The following is a 17,330-nucleotide window of genomic DNA, read 5'->3' as shown; positions in this document are numbered from 1 at the left end:
TTCTGCCTCAGGTGTCCATCTTACTAAATGGGTATTGGCTTTCTGAGTTTTCTTAATTAGTGTATATAATGGTCTCGCTATTTCACCATACCTGGGAATCCATATTCCGCAGAAACCTGTTATGCCAAGGAACCCTCTTAGTTGCTTTAGGGTTTTGGGATGAGGATAAGCCAGTGTAGGCTGGATACATTCCTCACTGAGGGCCCTGGTGCCTTTGGATAATTTTAGCCCTAAGTATTTAACCTGCTGTGAGCAGAGCTGAGCCTTTCATTTGGAAACCTTGTAGCCACAGGTAGCGAGGAAATTTAAGAGTGCTTGGCTGGCTTGATGGCACAAGGTTTCTGAACAGGTGGCTAAAATTAAATCATCCATGTACTGAAGGACAAGAGTGTCCAGGTATGAGAATTGGCTCAAGTCTTGGGCTAATGCCTGGCCAAATAAAAGGGGGCTATGCTTGAACCCTTGGGGTAAAACAGTCCAGGTGAATTGAGACATTGGGTTCGAAGGATCTTCAAAGGCAAACAAGAATTGAGAGTCAGGATGTACAGGGATGCAGAAAAAGGCATCCTTAAGGTCCAGGACTGTAAGCCACTCTGCTTCCTCTGGTATTTGGGAAAGCAGAGTATAAGGGCTAGGTACAGCTGGGTATAGAGGAAAAACAGCCTCATTGATAATCCTGAGATCTTGCATTAACCTCTACTATCTGTTGGGTTTCTGTATGTACTCCTAAAATTGGAGTATTGCAGGGGCTACTGCATGCTTTTACTAGGTCTTGGGCTTTTAGGTCCTTAGAAATCTTTTGGAGTCCTTGTTGGGCCTCGGATCTGAGGGGGTACTGCCTTTGGTAGGGAAAGGAGGCGGAATTCTTTAGTTTAACTTGAACAGAATGGGTATTCTTTGCTCATCTATATTGTCCTTCTGTTGCCTAGACTTTAGGATTAATTCCTTCCTCAAGCAGGGGACAACAAACGGGTGTTCCTTCTCCTATGTTCAGGTGTATAATGGCTCCTGCTTTTGCTAGAATGTCTCTCCCTAATAAGGGAGTGGGGCTTTCAGGCATAATTAGAAAAGCATGTGAAAAGAGTGAAGTTCCCTAGTCACAACTTAGTGGCTGGGAGAAGTATCTAGTGAGTGATTGTCCTAGGACCCCTCAGATAGTGATAGATCCGGAGGACAGTTGTCCAGGACAGGAGAGTAAGACTGAGAAGGCCACACCAGTGTCCAGGAGACAGTTAACTTCCTGGCCCTCAATGGTCAAGCATACTCAGGGCTTTGTGAGGGTGATGGCATGGGCTGGCGGTTGCCCCAGGCACCCTCAGTCCTGCTGCTGGATCATCTGGTTAGTGGCTTCTGACTCAGACTGGAAGCAAGCCCTATTAGGCATTCAATTTTCCCAGCTTTTCCCTTTTCCAGAGCCTCCAAAGTCCACTTGCCTGAGGGCCATGACTAAAGCGGTGGCCTTCTTTTTTTTATCCCATTTGTCCCATTCTGCCTGCTCCTCCTGATCTCTATTATAAAAAACCAAGGTTGCCAAGTTCAATAGGGTTTCTAAGTTTTGCTCCAGGCCTAAGGCAGATTTTGAAGTTTTTTTTTCTAACGTCTGCAGCTCACTGAGTGATAAACTAATCCTTTAAGATTAGTTGGCCTTCAATAGAGTCAGATGACCGAGAGGTATGCTTCCTCAATGCCTCCCTTAGTCTCTCCAGAAAGGCGGTAGGATTTTCTTCCTTTCCCTGTGTTATAGTGGATATCATTGAATAATTCATAGTCTTCCTAGTTTTCCTTAGTCCTTTTAGCACGCAAGTTAGCAAATGTCTGTGGCACCAATCTCCATGTTCTGATTCTGTGTCCCAGTGAGGGTCTACACTGGGAACTGCCTGCTGGCCTGTGGGGAATTGTTCCCTTTCCTCTGTTGTCATCCTATCATTGACCTGACTGAGATACCAGAGATCGCCAAATTCTTGGGCTGCAGTTATGGCGGCACTTCTATTATTTGGGGCTAGTGTCTGATTTAGCAGTAACGTATCTCTCCATGTCAGATCAAAGGACTGTCTTAACCCTTGTGAAACATCAATATAGCCATCAGAGTTATCTGAGAATTTACCTAGGTCTATTTTAATTTGCTTTAAGTCTGAGAGAGAAAAAGGTACATGCACTCTCGCTAGGCCAAATTCTCCTCCTCCCACTGCTTGCAGGGGGCATAATCGGGAATATTGGCACTGTTTGATTCATTGTTTACCCCTTTATCTATCTCCTTTTAGACCATTTGGGTTGGAGGGGTGTCCTTATTAGTTGGGGACGGAGTCGGGGGGAAGCTGGGATAGGGAGGTAGACTCTGAGGGCTTCCTGTAGGGCATAAACCACACTTTTTACATAATTGTGAGTTGTCTCTTAATGAAAAGAAAGTTTGCACATATGGCATTTCACTCCATTTACCTTTTTCCTACAAAAGGGGTCTAGCTGTAAGATGGTGTTATAATTTATACCTCCCGCAGGAGGCCAGGTTTCTCCCCATTGAAGAGGGTATTGTGGCCAGGCTGCAGTGCAGAATATAAGTCATTTCTTTCTTAGTGTCTGAGGGTCAAATTGGTCCTAATTCTCCAAAATACATCTTAGGGGTGTTTTTGCCTTGGGGGAAATGTTTCCCATCTGAAAAAAAGAACATAGGGATGCCAGCACCCCTAGTCATTTTCTGATGAGCATTAGTCCTAGAGCGTCCTCTATGGTCCTAATGCTTATTCCTTCCCAGGGTGCGTAACCGCCCATGGACCTCTGCTTATCGGATTAGTTATGCTCACCAATGTAGCAGTCCTGCATCTGTTTTCCCACCTCTCTTGACCACAAAGAAAGGGGTCTGGGCTGCTGGATTCTAGTGGTCCTTTACCAGCATGCCCAACATTGCCTTTGCACTCAGGGGTGAGTCCTAGAGCTGGGCTGGGTTCCTGAGTATTTCATAACAACCCAGCTGCCCCATCAAGATGCATTCCCATAAAAGCAGTTCTTATGCAAATTCATTTCAGAGAGGGTGTAGGTAACCTTTTGAGTCAGGATTCAGATAGTCTTTTTGATTCTGTAAGTACTTTAAGGTTTGGCTGAGTGCAAACAGCTCTCACATTTGAGGAGACCAGTTATTAGGCAATTTTTCTGACTCTGCTTCTACAAGAGTGTCCGTATCAATTACTGAATAGTGGTTTTTTCCTCAATCACCTGCGAGGAAACATCTATAGTCCTGTCCTGAAGGGAGTTCCTCCTAGGTCTGGTCAGACCTTTGTATGGTAATTAAAATTTAAATCCCTTGTTAGGAAATCTGCTGGGTTAAGGGAATTATCAGTGATTGGAGTTACATTACCCTTTTCTAACATAATAGACCCATACTTTAAGATTTTTGAGTTAGTAAGCTACCTTTTTCCTTTTTTTTTTTTTTTTTTTTTTTTTTTTTTGCCTTAGAGTAATTCTGAACTGGTGAGGTGTGCTCACAATGAGGTTTCCTCTAAAAGTTACTTTTCTACTTTTAGCAAAGCAGTTGCTGCTACCAATTGAATGCATTTGGCCCATCCGTGGGTTACTGGGTTAAGGATTTTTGATAGGAAAGCTATGGATTGTCAGTGGCCTCAGTGCTTTCGGGCTATGCCCTTATTTACACTGACAACAAAGTAGTATTGAAGTTTTATAGTGTCACAGAGAAGACCTTCAATTATCATTACAGGTTTTAAATTTACCCTGGCTTTTAAAGGAATAGGGCACACTTTTTTTTTTTTTTTTTTTTTTTTTACTATTTCTATCTTTTTCTTTCTTTTTCTCTTTGACTCCCTCTTTGTCTCTCTCTCCGTCTCTTTCTCTCTCTGACTCTCTCTCTCTCTCTCTGTGTGTCTCTCTCTTAGCCATTACAAACTTGGGGCCCTGGCAAGGGTGGTGGGGAATGGCTCCCACATAACTGCCCATGTCGAGAGCTGTATACCTAAATTGGGAGGGACACCAGGGATAAGACTCCCTGAGTTATAGCCTACGTGCCTAAGGACACAACATAGAGCTTCCTTAGATTCCTTTGGAGATACAACTTGCTAGAGGAAATGGAAGTCTGAACCATTAGTACCCAGGAGGCAGAAATCAGAGGAAATAGATTCAGAGGTAAGGAGAATTTTGGGGCTACACTTTGAAGAAAGTTGTGGTTGGGACCCAGGAGGTATGGGTCAGAAGGAGAGGTATGGGTCAGAAGGAAATGTAGGGGCACACGCATGGGCAACTGTTGAGTAGAGACTTCTGGCTGCGCCATGATCTCAACCGGCTACTGCTGGGAGTTTGGGCCGACAGCTTTCTGCCTCTAGTCGGCCCTTGGCTTCCCCAAGAAAACTGAAAGTGGAAGCTGGCTCGAGGCAGGCCAGTGTCCCCAAATCAGAAGTGTTGGGGGTTGTTAGAAAGCCCTTCCCCAGATAGCCTCACACCTGGGTCTTAAGTCCCGCAGCCATGCTAATTGTTTTTAACTGGCCGACAGGTGCCCGGTATTTTCCTCCAATTCTAAGGAAGGATAGGACAGAAGAGCAAGCAAAAGTGGTCCAATATTACTCACCACTTTGGATGTCCCTTCGTGGTCACCAAAATATTACTGGGGGTCCTTGCTCATAGAGCTTCCAAGATGATGGCGAGCTGCTTCCAAGATGGTGGTGGGCTGCTGCCAAGATGGTGGCAAGCCTCGTGTTCTCGGACCTGGGGTTCTTGGCTTCACAGATTCCAAGGAATGGAATCTTGGTCCATGCGGTGAGTGTTATAGCTCTGTTAGAAGCCGTGGGTCACGGAAGAGAATGGTGGAACCCAGTGACTAGTGTTCAGCTTGATTAGGATGAACCGAGGCACTTAGCCATGTGGGAACAATGGCAAGCCTTTAGCCCAATTGGGAGTGGCAATGGGTGTCTTGCTGGATCAGGAGCACAGCAGACACCCTGCCAGATCTGGAAGAATGGAAGTCAGCGGAGGGTCTGCGATGGTGGCAAAACAGCAGTGGTGCCCAGCAAGCAAAAGCTCTGCTCGAGCCGAAACGAACACGGACCAGAAGCTTGCAGTTGCAAGATTTAATAGAGTGAAATAGAGTGAAAACAGAGCTCCCATACAAGGGGAGGGGAACCAAAGGGGGTTGCCGTTGCTGGCTTGAATGCCTGGGTTTATATCCTGATCATTGTCCCTCCCACTGTGCTCTCAGGAACAGATGATTGGCTATTTCTTTACCTCCTGTTTTTGCCTAATTAGCATTTTAGTGAGCTCTCCTTACTATCTGATTGGTCGGGTGTGATCTAAGTTACAAGCCCTGTGTTTAAAGGTAGAAGTGGTCACCTTCCCAGCTAGGCTTAGGGATTCTTAGTTGGCCTAGGAAATCCAGCTACTCCTGTCTCTCAATTCTTCCTTTAGTCTCAGCAAATCTCAGTTGTTCCTGAGCACTGCTACAGAGCAGGTTGGAGGTCTACAAACCACTGCTCAACGAAATAAAAGAGGACAAAAACAAATGAAAGAACATTCCATGCTCATGGATAGGAAGAATCAATATCGTAAAAATGGCTATACTGCCCAAGGTATTTTATGGATTCAATACCATCTCCATCAAGCTACCAATGACTTTCTTCACAGAATTGGAAAAAACTACTTTAAAGTTCATATGGAACCAAAAAAGAGCCCACATTGCCAAGACAATCCTAAGGCAAAAGAACAAAGCTGGAGGCGTCATGCTACCTGACGTCAAACTATACTACAAGGCTACAGTAACCAAAACAGCATGGTACTTGTACAAAAACAGAGATAGACCAATGGAACAGAATAGAGCCCTCAGAAATAATACCACACACCTACAACCATCTGATCTTTGACAAACCTGACAAAAACAAGAAATGGGGAAAGGATTCCCTATTTAATAAATGGTACTGGGAAAACTGGCTAGCCATATGTGGAAAGCTGAAACTGGATCCCTTCCTTACACCTTATATAAAAATTAATTCAAGATGGATTAAAGACTTAAATGTCAGACCTAAAACCATAAAAACCCTAGAAGAAAACCTAGGCAATACCATTCAGGACATAGGCATGGGCAAACACTTCGTGTCTAAAACACCAAAAGCAATGGCAACAAAAGCCAAAATTGACAAATGGGATCGAATTAAACTAAAGAGTTTCTGCATAGCAAAAGAAACTACCATCAGAGTGAACAAGCAGCCTACAGAATGGGAGAAAATTTTTGCTATCTACTCATCTGACAAAGGGCTAATATCCAGAATCTATAAAGAACTCAAACAAATTTACAAGAAAAAAACAACCCCATCAAAAAGTGGGTGAAGGATATGAACAGACACTTCTCAAAAGAAGACATTTATGCAGCCAAAAGACACGTGAAAAAATGCTCATTATCACTGGCCATCAGAGAAATGCAAATCAAAACCACAATGAGATACCATCTCACACCATTTAGAATGGCGATCATTAAAAAGTCCGGAAACAACAGGTGCTGGAGAGAATGTGGAGAAATAGGAAAACTTTTACACTGTGGTGGGACTGTAAACTAGTTCAACCATTGTGGAAGACAGTGTAGCGATTCCTCAAGGATCTAGAACTAGAAATACATTTGACCCAGCCATCCTATTACTGGTTATATATCCAAAGGATTATAAATCATGCTGCTATAAAAACACATGCACACATATGTTTATTGCGGCACTATTCACATTAGCAAAGACTTGGAACCAACCCAAATGTCCAACAATGATAGACTGGATTAAGAAAATGTGGCACATATACACCATAGAATACTATGCAGCCATAAAAAAGGATGAATTCGTGTCCTTTGTAGGGACATGGATGAAGCTGGAAATCAGCATTCTCAGCAAACTATTGCAGGGACAAAAAACCAAACACTGCATGTTCTCAGTTATAGGTGGGAATTGAACAATGAGAACACTTGGACATAGGAAGGGGAACATCACACTCGGGGGCCTGTTGTGGGGTGGGGGGAGGGGGGAGGGATAGCATTAGGGGATATACCTAATGTAAATGACGAGTTAATGGGTGCAGCACACCAGCATGACACATGTATACATATGTAACAAACCTGCACGTTGTTCACATGTACCCTAGAACTTAAAGTATAATAAAAAATAAAATGAAATAAAACACACATCTAAGCATAATCTGATCACACTTAATGTCTTTCATTCTCTCTCCATTGCCTAGAGAACCATGTTTATACTCCATAAAATCATTTGCCCTTGTCTTCTGCCTTCTTGGCCCTTTTTCTACTTATGTCCTGTGCTTCAATTAGTCTTTTACATCCTCTAATTTGTCATGTTGTTTCAGGTCTCTGTGCCTGTGATACTCTCTTTGCCTGGAATTTCTCTTCACCATGTATAATAAAAAATAATTTGGTAATTTCTCAAGATATAGTTTAAAGATTACTTCCTTGATGAAGCCATTCTTGATGTTTGTACTTAGCTTAACTTGCTTCCTCTTCTTCCTCCCCTATTGAATTCTTTGTATGCTATTGTTATAGCTCTCTCACCATAATTGTGAATACTTACTTATATTCTCTAATAGACTATGGTCACAGTAAAAACAAAACAAGACAAAACAAAACAAAAAATCTTATAATTGGTGTCTGTCTCCAATTGCCTCTCATTCTAACCTTTCTTCCACATTCTTTCAGATTAGCTAAAAACTCTTAATTTTCCTTTATTGCTTGTAAGATAAAGTTCAAACTACTCAGAATAGTACAGGAGCATCTCCAGTCTCTATCCCAGTCCCAATCACCCCACCCATGCCAAGCATGCCGCACTTTAATGTATAATAAATCACTCCTAAATGCACCATGGTAGTTGTACACTTTTGTTTATTTTCCCTTTTTTGAAGAATGTCCTTTTCCTTCTTTCCAGATGATCTACTCCTATTTATGATTTGAAGATTCATGAAACACACACACTTTTATAAAGCCTCCCTTGAACACTTTGGTAAAAGCATATGTCTCTTTCTTTCTACTACCAGAACATCTTCTGCAGAGGGCACATCTAAGCTGGAATCTTGTATAATAATAGTTTAACTGTTCTCCTCCTTCCATATGTGCTCCCTTCAGTCAATCCTAAGCACAATAACTATAGTAATTTGTTTAAAAGGAAAAATCAGATCTTTTCAGTCTCTTACTGAAAACCCTTCACCAGCTCCCCAGAACATGCAAGTCCTAACTAGTCCCCATGCCATATGACCACTGTCACTTCTTTGACCTCACCTCATATAACTCTCTCATTTCCTCTGTTCCATCCACCCTGGCTGGTTGCCTCACTCTTCCTCGAACATCCTAGATAAGTCTCTGGCTCTGAATATTTGCATTTGCGTTTTCTTTACCTGGAACTCTCTTCTACAAATAATTGCATGGCTTACCCCTTCTGTTTTTCAGGTGCTTTCTTAAATGTCACATTTTCAATGAGGCCTTTCCAAATATCCCATTTACACTGTACCCATCTCTTTTCCTGCCAACACTCCATATTCTCCTTCATTGCTTTCATTTTTTTTCACATCTAATATTTCCTATATTCCCCCTGGAAAACAAGCTTCATAGAGCATGGGTTTTTACCTCTTTGTTTTATGAGGTATCTATTCTAAGAAAAATTTTTGCTACATAACGGGACTCAATTATATATATTGAATAAACATACACATTCTTACTAACAATTACTAAATGGAGAGGTCATGTTTGACTTAATTTCTTTTTCCTTTTTTTTTTTTTTTTTTTTTTTATGAGACGGAGTCTTGCTCTGTCGCCCATGCTGGAGTGCAGTGGCACGATCTTGGCTAACTGCAACCTCCGCCTGCTGGGTTCACGCCATTCTCCTTCCTCAGCCTCCCAAGTAGCTGGGACTACAGGCGCCCGCCACTACGCCAGGCTAATTTTTTGTATTTTTAGTAGAGACGGGGTTTCACCGTGTTAGCCAGGATGGTCTCAATCTCCTGACCTCGTGATCTGCCCTCCTCAGCCTCCCAAAGTGCTGGGATTACAGGCGTGAGCCTCCGCGCCCGGCAACTTAATTTCATGATTCCATCTGGGAATGATTCCTGGCACATAATTATTAAATCTACAAAGGTCTTTCATGAATAAATGAATGCATTTCCTAACCCTTGAATTCAATGTGGAAGAAGCTACTTAACATGCAGCAGTGTATTTGCTGGATTTCTGCCAACTAAATGAAGCTATTTAAATATTTTCTCATCCTAAGTGGGACATGGTCAACTGTTATTGGCTACAGATGAAAATGTCCCTCATTTATTTAATAGAATATTAGAATTCAATCCACTGGATAAGTCAGTAGGATTTTGAGATTCCTTTGTATTGTACCCTTTCACAATCTCATTTTCCTATATCGTTGAAAGACGGAACTACTTTTCAACCCTGGGTTCAACTTAGAACTGCTGGGACATTACAGAAAATTGGAAGGCTGGTTACCCAGAACCATAAGTTCTCATTCAATTAGTTGGAGTGGAGCCTAAGCATTGGTAGTTTTTAAAAGCCCCAGAAAAATAGGAATGAGAGTCAGAATTAGGAACCAGAGTTTAAGAAAAATTGTAGAGCACACTGACTAGTCACATCTTATTGTGTGCCATACACATACATCACTAGACTGTCTTCATGACTGTAAAGTTGAGATAATATTTTACACAAACTCAGCAGGAATTTAGAAAGATATATAATTTTATCAACTTTAATAATGCAAAAAATCTAGATTAAAAAATGTAAATGTTAGACTACTTTGTACTTTTTAGTTATTTGGTGAGCTTTTTGCTACATCACATATAAATTATCTGTTTTATCCCCTTAGCTATTGAATATAGTGGTAGTAAAGGAGAAAAATTGGCATCAAATTAAGAAATTTGTTACTTTTCTTTAAAAAATAAATCTTAAGGAAGGTTTCCATTTTTCTGCAAATTAAAGTCCTATGAATTAATTTATCATCAAAACAAGAGTCAATTTAAGAGATAATCTACAATGAGTTTTCAGATTGGATAATAAATAATATTAGAAATTTTTTCTGCCACTTATTCCCTTCCAATAGAACAATGAAAAATCCTTGATAATGATTTGCTGACTAACACAGAATAACCTCATTTGTATGTATATCAATTTGAAATTCGTCTGGCTGGGAACTCGGTAATTGGTTACACTTTAGTATATATGAGAGCAAATATAGAATATGGAAATCATTTTACACAAATTTTTCAATTTCTGTATTTTTTTCATAGAATGAGTTGTATTATACCAGACACACACACACACACACACACACACACACACATTTCTATAAAAGAAAATATAATCATCAATTTCTACCTAACTTAGCATATATGTTTCACTTATAGTTTATAGTGGCTATGGCTCAAAGGATGGCATTTTTCTTTTCATTTTGGTATTGAGTAATGGAGGAGACATAGAGGTGACTGGATTTATTTCCACAGTTACACTCTCTTCATTTTCAGTAACACCCGGACCTTTGCTTCCTGGATGAAAATGAACCATTCCTAATCCCTGACTATGTGGAATGAGTTAGATAAAAAATGTCCCTTCTTACACACCACACAGTGAATAATGACACAGTGATGTTAATATTAGTGAATTTGAAAAACTTGAAGAAATAATGATTCATCAGCAGCAAGCATCTCTCACTATCCAATAAAACCATGTGCCCACAGCTTCTGGAAGCTTCCAGTTTTATAGCACAACCTCAAACTAGAGTACATCCAAGTTGTAAAAAAACTGAAGTACTACACTGCCACATTCTATTATAGGAAAAAAAAGAGTCTGGTATGTTTAAGAAATTCTATAATTTGTGCTTAATTCACTCCTCTCAGTCCAGTGTCTGTGTCATTTTGGTTCTGACTTTTAGGAAATGAATCTTTATAACTTCGGGGGGACAAAACTGTAAGATTTCTTCTGTTCTCACTTTCACTTCGATAAGTCCCATAAGATAAATAAGTCCAAATGTCAATCATGAATTTGCCTGATTCTTAACAAATGAAAATGTTTGTCTCCTCTGTCAAGCTCTTTCTTAATCTTATTAGGACCTAGTTCGATATATCAAGACAAAAATAGAGTCAATTTAATATGTACTAACCAAAATTTATTTAGGGTACTTGTATATAACTTAGACAGAATATACTCAATTTATTTTCACATCAGTGCTATGAGTTAGTTAAGATAGTTTAAATTTCACTCTTATGCCTTATGATTTTTGCTCTGATGCATGTATTTAGCCTTTGTCTTAACTTTCTCTGCTAAAAAAAGCTTTTTTAAAATAAAGGCTTGAAGAACAAAAGAGTAAACGAGTATCTCACTTCTATAACTATTTCATATATCTTTGTTGCTTCATTAAAATTTTAAAAATTTACTTTCTACATATTTTTTCTTTTTGTTTTTTAAAGAGTGAAGTATTTGTTTGATTAAAATTATATTTAAAAGTTAACCAATTTCAAAGACAGATATTCATCCTTGAAATAATTTTTTTTCTCTACTGATACTTTTTAGTTGGCTCAACCCCTTCCTCCAATTCAGATAAAATTGAAGGTTTTTCTCGGTGCGGGTTCTTGTGATATTGTTCAGGCTAGTCTCGAACTCATCTCAAGTGATCCTTCTTCACTGGCCGTCCAAAGTGCTGGGATTGCAGGTGTGAGCCACCACATCTGGCCAGCAAACTTTTTCTGGGTCAAAAAATGATTTAAGTGGGTCTCAGTAAGGTGTCCTAAAAAAGCATGGAGCTTAAGAGTCAGGAAGACCTGGATTCAGTGACCTCGGCAAGAAGCAGAGTATTTCCACATCTTATTTCTATTGTTCAAAAAGATGAACAATTCTATCTCATAAGGCTAGCATGGGATTAAATTTAGGTAGATAATGTACAAAGTAGGTTTGTTGTAGGTTCTCGTTCAAAAATAAGAATTCAATTTTCATTTATTTTTCTCATTTCCAGTAAAAGTGCTGAAATCATTTTTATCTAAGATTTTGTTGATGGCTATACTTCTAAATGACTATGATTATGTTAATGAATAACTTATGCAAGAAACATCATTTTGCTATTTGGCGTTTTAGTCAGTGATTGCTTTCATAAAGTAGATATTCAAGGACCTGAAATTGTTGCTACAGACAAGGCACCAGAAGAATTCTGTGCAAGCAAAAGTTCAGATCAAGTGCTTAATTTCTCATCAAAAAATCATAAGTTTTTTGCCCTAAGAAAGAATATTTTCCTAAAAATTAGCTCTATGTCCAATTAAATTACCAGTAATAGTTCATTTGAGTTGGCTTACTGAGCTTAACTGAAGTCATTCAATTGTCATTGGCAGGGATGGGTGATGCCAAAAGCAAAGAAAGGAGAAAACTTGCATTAGACCTACTGCCTGGATGAAATGGGTAGGCTGTCTCCTGGACCTATTTTGAGGTGAACCAATCCAGATATATTATCTGTTTAAAAACAGTGCCCCACCAATGTCAGCATCTGAAGCCACTCTTAAAACATAGATTTTCATAAAACCTGAAATAGAAGGTGTAGTCCCTGGCAGCAGAATACACCCTGGCAGGAGATGACCATCTCTGCATCTGGTTAGTAAATTACCTCAGGAGAAATGCTCTCCTTTGTTGACAAATGGTCTAGCTACTTTCTTAGTGAGACTGGAGGATAAGAAATTCCTGGAAACATAGTCTGTATTCAGTCCCTAGGTATGGAAATTTGTTGAGAAGTTTCATGAACTAAATGTTCTTATAAGTGAAGTCAATGCTTCTCTTCCTGTCTTTTCTTTAAAAGCACAAGTAAGCTTGAAGACTTAAACCTTAAACTTGCTTCTGTTGCAGTTTTAATATCCAAACTTGTAAGAAACAAATCTCATATGACATTTTTATTAAAATAAATTTAAACAATTAGATTTTTTTTTTTTTTGAGATGGAGCCTCACTTTGTCTCCCAGGCTGGAGTAATTCTTTCCCAAGGTAACAGCATGGGAGAATTAACAATGTCATTTTTTTAAAATTTGGGCTATTTCAGAAACAAAAACAAACTAAAAGTTGGAACAGAAATAAAACTACTTCATAAAAAATTATTAGAATTTGAAGAGAACTTTGATAGTCTCTATACCAGCCTGTTTATAATATATATAGATAAGGATATAACAACATGAGGTCTAAGCCGATTTAGAAACTAGTCAAAGATATATATATATATTTATATATATATAAGAAAATATATAAATATATTATGTATATATAATATATTATATAATATATTATATATACATTCCTCAAATCTGCTTTTCAACTCTCAGTCTAGTGTTTCTTCCACAACCTCAAAGTTTATCTTTATGTGTAGCAAACAGTTCATGGATTTTTATGGCCAGAATAAGCATCACGTGACAGGGGATAAGGCTAGAAAGGTAGGTGGTATAAAATTGTGCAGATCTTTCAATGATAGGCTGAATAGTTGAAACTTTATTCCGCAGAAAATAGGGACCTACTGGTAAGAGTGTGGAAACTACTAATATATGAGAGGACAGTCAAGAAAACCATAAAACAGTCTTAGATATGTAGATTTATCCTCTGTCCATGAAGCTCAAAAGACAAGTTACCATGCATTTCACACACCACACTGGAGTAAATTCATCTTCTTACATAGTTCCTGGGTGCTATGGCTGCTATAAAAAGACCACAAGAAATAAGAACAGGATTCTTTCTAGAAGTAAATCACATTATGCATTTGGAGAAGGGAAAAAAGAAAAGATTTAATTATGCAAAACTGTTTATTCCTTCATATAATTATCTTTATTGAGACTGAAGTCCCATTTCTAAAAGTCAATATACCTTGAAAAATGTGTTTACATTCCTATAGTTTTTAACAGAGTGTAGTGTAAGAATGTCAGTGGAATAAGTATGGGCTTGGAGCTAGAAGACCTACAGCAATGTTTGTAACCTCTGGCAAGTCTTTAGCTTTAATTTATCAATTTGTAGGAAGAGAGTAATATTAATTATCTTTACTAATGTTGTATACATAAGAAAGTGGTTGTGAAGCACCAGAAAGATAATGTATTTGAAAACTCTTAGGCTTGTTAGCGGTTACAGCCGACATAAAAGTGCTCTATTTGAATCTTAATTTGTTCAAAGTTATTGTATCAGTTCAAAGTATGGCATCAGTTTTATTGTCCAGTCACTGGCTCTAAAATTGTTGTGACTGTCAAAGAAGTTGATCCCCAAAAATAAAGATTTCACAATGTCTTCTTCAAAATTTTCAGTTGGACAGGTCATCTTATACTTCAAGGATGATGATGACTTGGGTATGCATTTGTAGGTCAAGCATGGGTCAAATGAAAAAGAAATCTTAAAAATTCACTTCAAATAATCTAGTATCCTGCCATTATAGCATTTAAACCTAAAATAAAATAAACTTGCTACCTAAGAAAGTGATTGTAAAGGGAAACACTTAATGTGAAAGATAACTTTTTCTTGTATGATAAATATTTCACAACTCAGAAACTTACAAACATTATTGACAAATTACAAAAATATTATGTGGGACTTTTGGTTAGAATACAGAGTCACAGGAAATCATTGCTTTCATCTTAGCAACCAAAAGAAGTTGGGTAAACTTCAAAAACACATAGTTCTTTTAAAAAATCCTTCAGAGAGTTAAGGATGCAATAAAACCTAAATAAACTAATTTCCAGAAAAATGACAAGCCTTTCCAGAAGAGAAGAGTTCCACAGATGTTTTCATGTCGTGTGAAGTAGTGGGGGAGGAGGTACCTACCGTAGAAGGGGGTAAGGAGAAACCAGCTAAACTTTTAATGAACTTTTAATGGCTGTGCGTAGGCTGGCATGAGAGTTTAGATTTCTAAGAAGCCTAAACCACAGAGCAAATCTGCAGCCACCCACCAAATCTTTCCCACAAGTGCTTGATGATACACACCGAAATACTGGAAACAAGGCAAGAGAGCTGAGAGAGATTCCCCTGAGGCAGGCAGAGCTTGCCCTAAGTACAATAGAGCAGCCAACTGAAGGGGAGGGACGTGATGAGTAGGAGAGTTGAGACCCACTGGTCTCTCAGCTACACAGGCTGGGACAAAGAAGGATAAAAATTTTGACACACTCCAGTGCTTCATAGCTGTAAGACTGGTGAATGGAAATCAGGGTGAAAAGAGATATCCAGAGTTGAAAACCAAGGATGACCCTGGAAAGCAAAGACTTCTTTACAGTGAATCAAAAAGTTGGCAGCTGAGCTATAAAACAGAGCGATATCATTTCTGGCACAGAAAAGTAGTGGTTCAGCTCTAAAGCACAAATAAAACTCCTGAATCTGACTAGGGCTCAGATCCTAAGCCACGCTGAAGGGAAAGTTTAGATCTTCCCTGCAAACCACATGAAGTCAGTGGTCAATTTAATATAACTAAAGCTGAAATAAAGTCAGTCTAGTTCAACTGCATTTCATATTGATGAAGACTTCCACATTAGCATTCAAACAAAAGAAGAGGCATGACATTTTCTGGAAGTTAAGATCATTAACTTTAGTGCTTATTATTCTTTTATACAAAATTTCTTGTATATAATTAAAAACTGTAAGAAGTTCTAACAGATAGGACAATGGGGCCCATGACCAATAAAGGAAAAGGTCCATAGAAGCAGACACAGAGATGGCCCAGATCTTGGAATTATCAAGCAAATCCTTTAAAATAACTAATACAACTTGGCAACATGGTGAAATCCTATCTCTACAAAAAATACAAAAATTAGTCGTGTGTTGTGGCATGGGCCTGTAATCCCAGCTACTAAGGAGGCTGAGGTGGGAGGGTCTCTTGAGCTTAGGATGCAGAGGTTGCAATGAGCTAAGGTCATGTCATTGCACTCCAGCCTAGGTGACAGAGTGAAACCCTGTCTCAAAAAAATAATAATAATAATAAAAATTAAAATAAAGAAAAATTTTAAAAAGAAAAAAATAAACTAGCACAAAACTGCTAAAAGGTATGTTGATAAAGATATCATGAAAGGCAATCTATTATACTCAAAGTTGGTAAATATTATAATAGACATAAAACAACAACACATGGAACAGAATAAATGAATTGGTAGAGAGATAAGGGGAAGGTCTGATTCAAGAGGTGTCATTTCATCTGTGCCTTGCATGAAAGAAACAGAAAAAGTCATTCTTAGACGATGGAATAGATAATTCAAAGAGTGTACAGAGATAAGTACTTATGAAATGGTTTTGTGTACCTGCAAAGCTGTGAGAATTTTCTATTGGTAGGAATATATACTTTTAGGGGTAGAGGCAGGGCAGCTTGATGGGTTTGTGAGCTGTACAGTTACACAAATCCCTGTGCTCAGAAGGACCCTGTGCTTGATTTAATTATTTGCTGTGGCTAAGTTGAAATTGTTAGCCATTGAACAAGGGTCCTCACATTATTGTGCATTTGGACATGCAAATTATATAGCAAGTCCTGAGTAGGGGAAACTCTCAGGGGGAGATGTGTGGGCCAGATTGTGAAGGGCTTTGAATACATCATTAGTCAAAATGAAGTAATAACATGTTCCAGGTTCTGCAGGACAGGTCTGATTTACACCCTTGTCTCATCCTAATTTTCACTGTAGTCTCCTATCACTCTATAGCATCCTGATGTGAACATAAATTGTATGACTACCCTATGTTGCATCAAGGAAGCAGTGGATATTTTATACAATGGTGTGTTCTGAGTATGTATGTTTTGCAAGGATACTTTATAGATTTCCATGTAAAGAGCAGATTTAAGTATGTGAGAAACTCCTCATAAGAGCAATTAGGAGGCCTTTGTAATCCACAAATGACAGTCACCTTATGCAAAGCAAGGGCTGGGAGAAAGAAAGAAATAGAATATACTAGATTTAGTAAATGTTTGGATGTAAGAAGTAATGGATAGGGAAGGTTCAAGGATGAAATCCAGGTTTCTGGTTTGGAAGATTGATAGAAGATGATGCTACCTTAATCAAGGTATGAAGGAAAAGCAAGAGGGAATGTTTGTGGAGAATGTTGAATTTAAAAAAGATGCAGGATGAAGTTACAGGTACTGATTGGACAAATGAGCATACTGACCTGGAGTTCAGAAAAGAGGTCAAAACCAGAGATATGAATTTGGGAAACACATGAGGCCTGTATATTCTTTCCTTGGTTTATTCGTGGTTATGGGTCCCTGCGCTTGTCTAATAGGAACCTGTTTATAACAGGAAAGTACCCCTCAAACCAGGTACATGGGGCGAATAAAAAGGAGAAGGGTCGGCTGGGTGCGGTGGCTCATGCCTGTAATCCCAGCTGAGGGGGGC

This window comes from Pan paniscus, chromosome 5, assembly GCF_029289425.2.
Source record: "Pan paniscus chromosome 5, NHGRI_mPanPan1-v2.0_pri, whole genome shotgun sequence".
Taxonomy (NCBI): domain Eukaryota; kingdom Metazoa; phylum Chordata; class Mammalia; order Primates; family Hominidae; genus Pan; species Pan paniscus.
The sequence above is the reverse complement of the archived record's forward strand: the minus strand, read 5'-3'. Positions refer to the sequence as shown.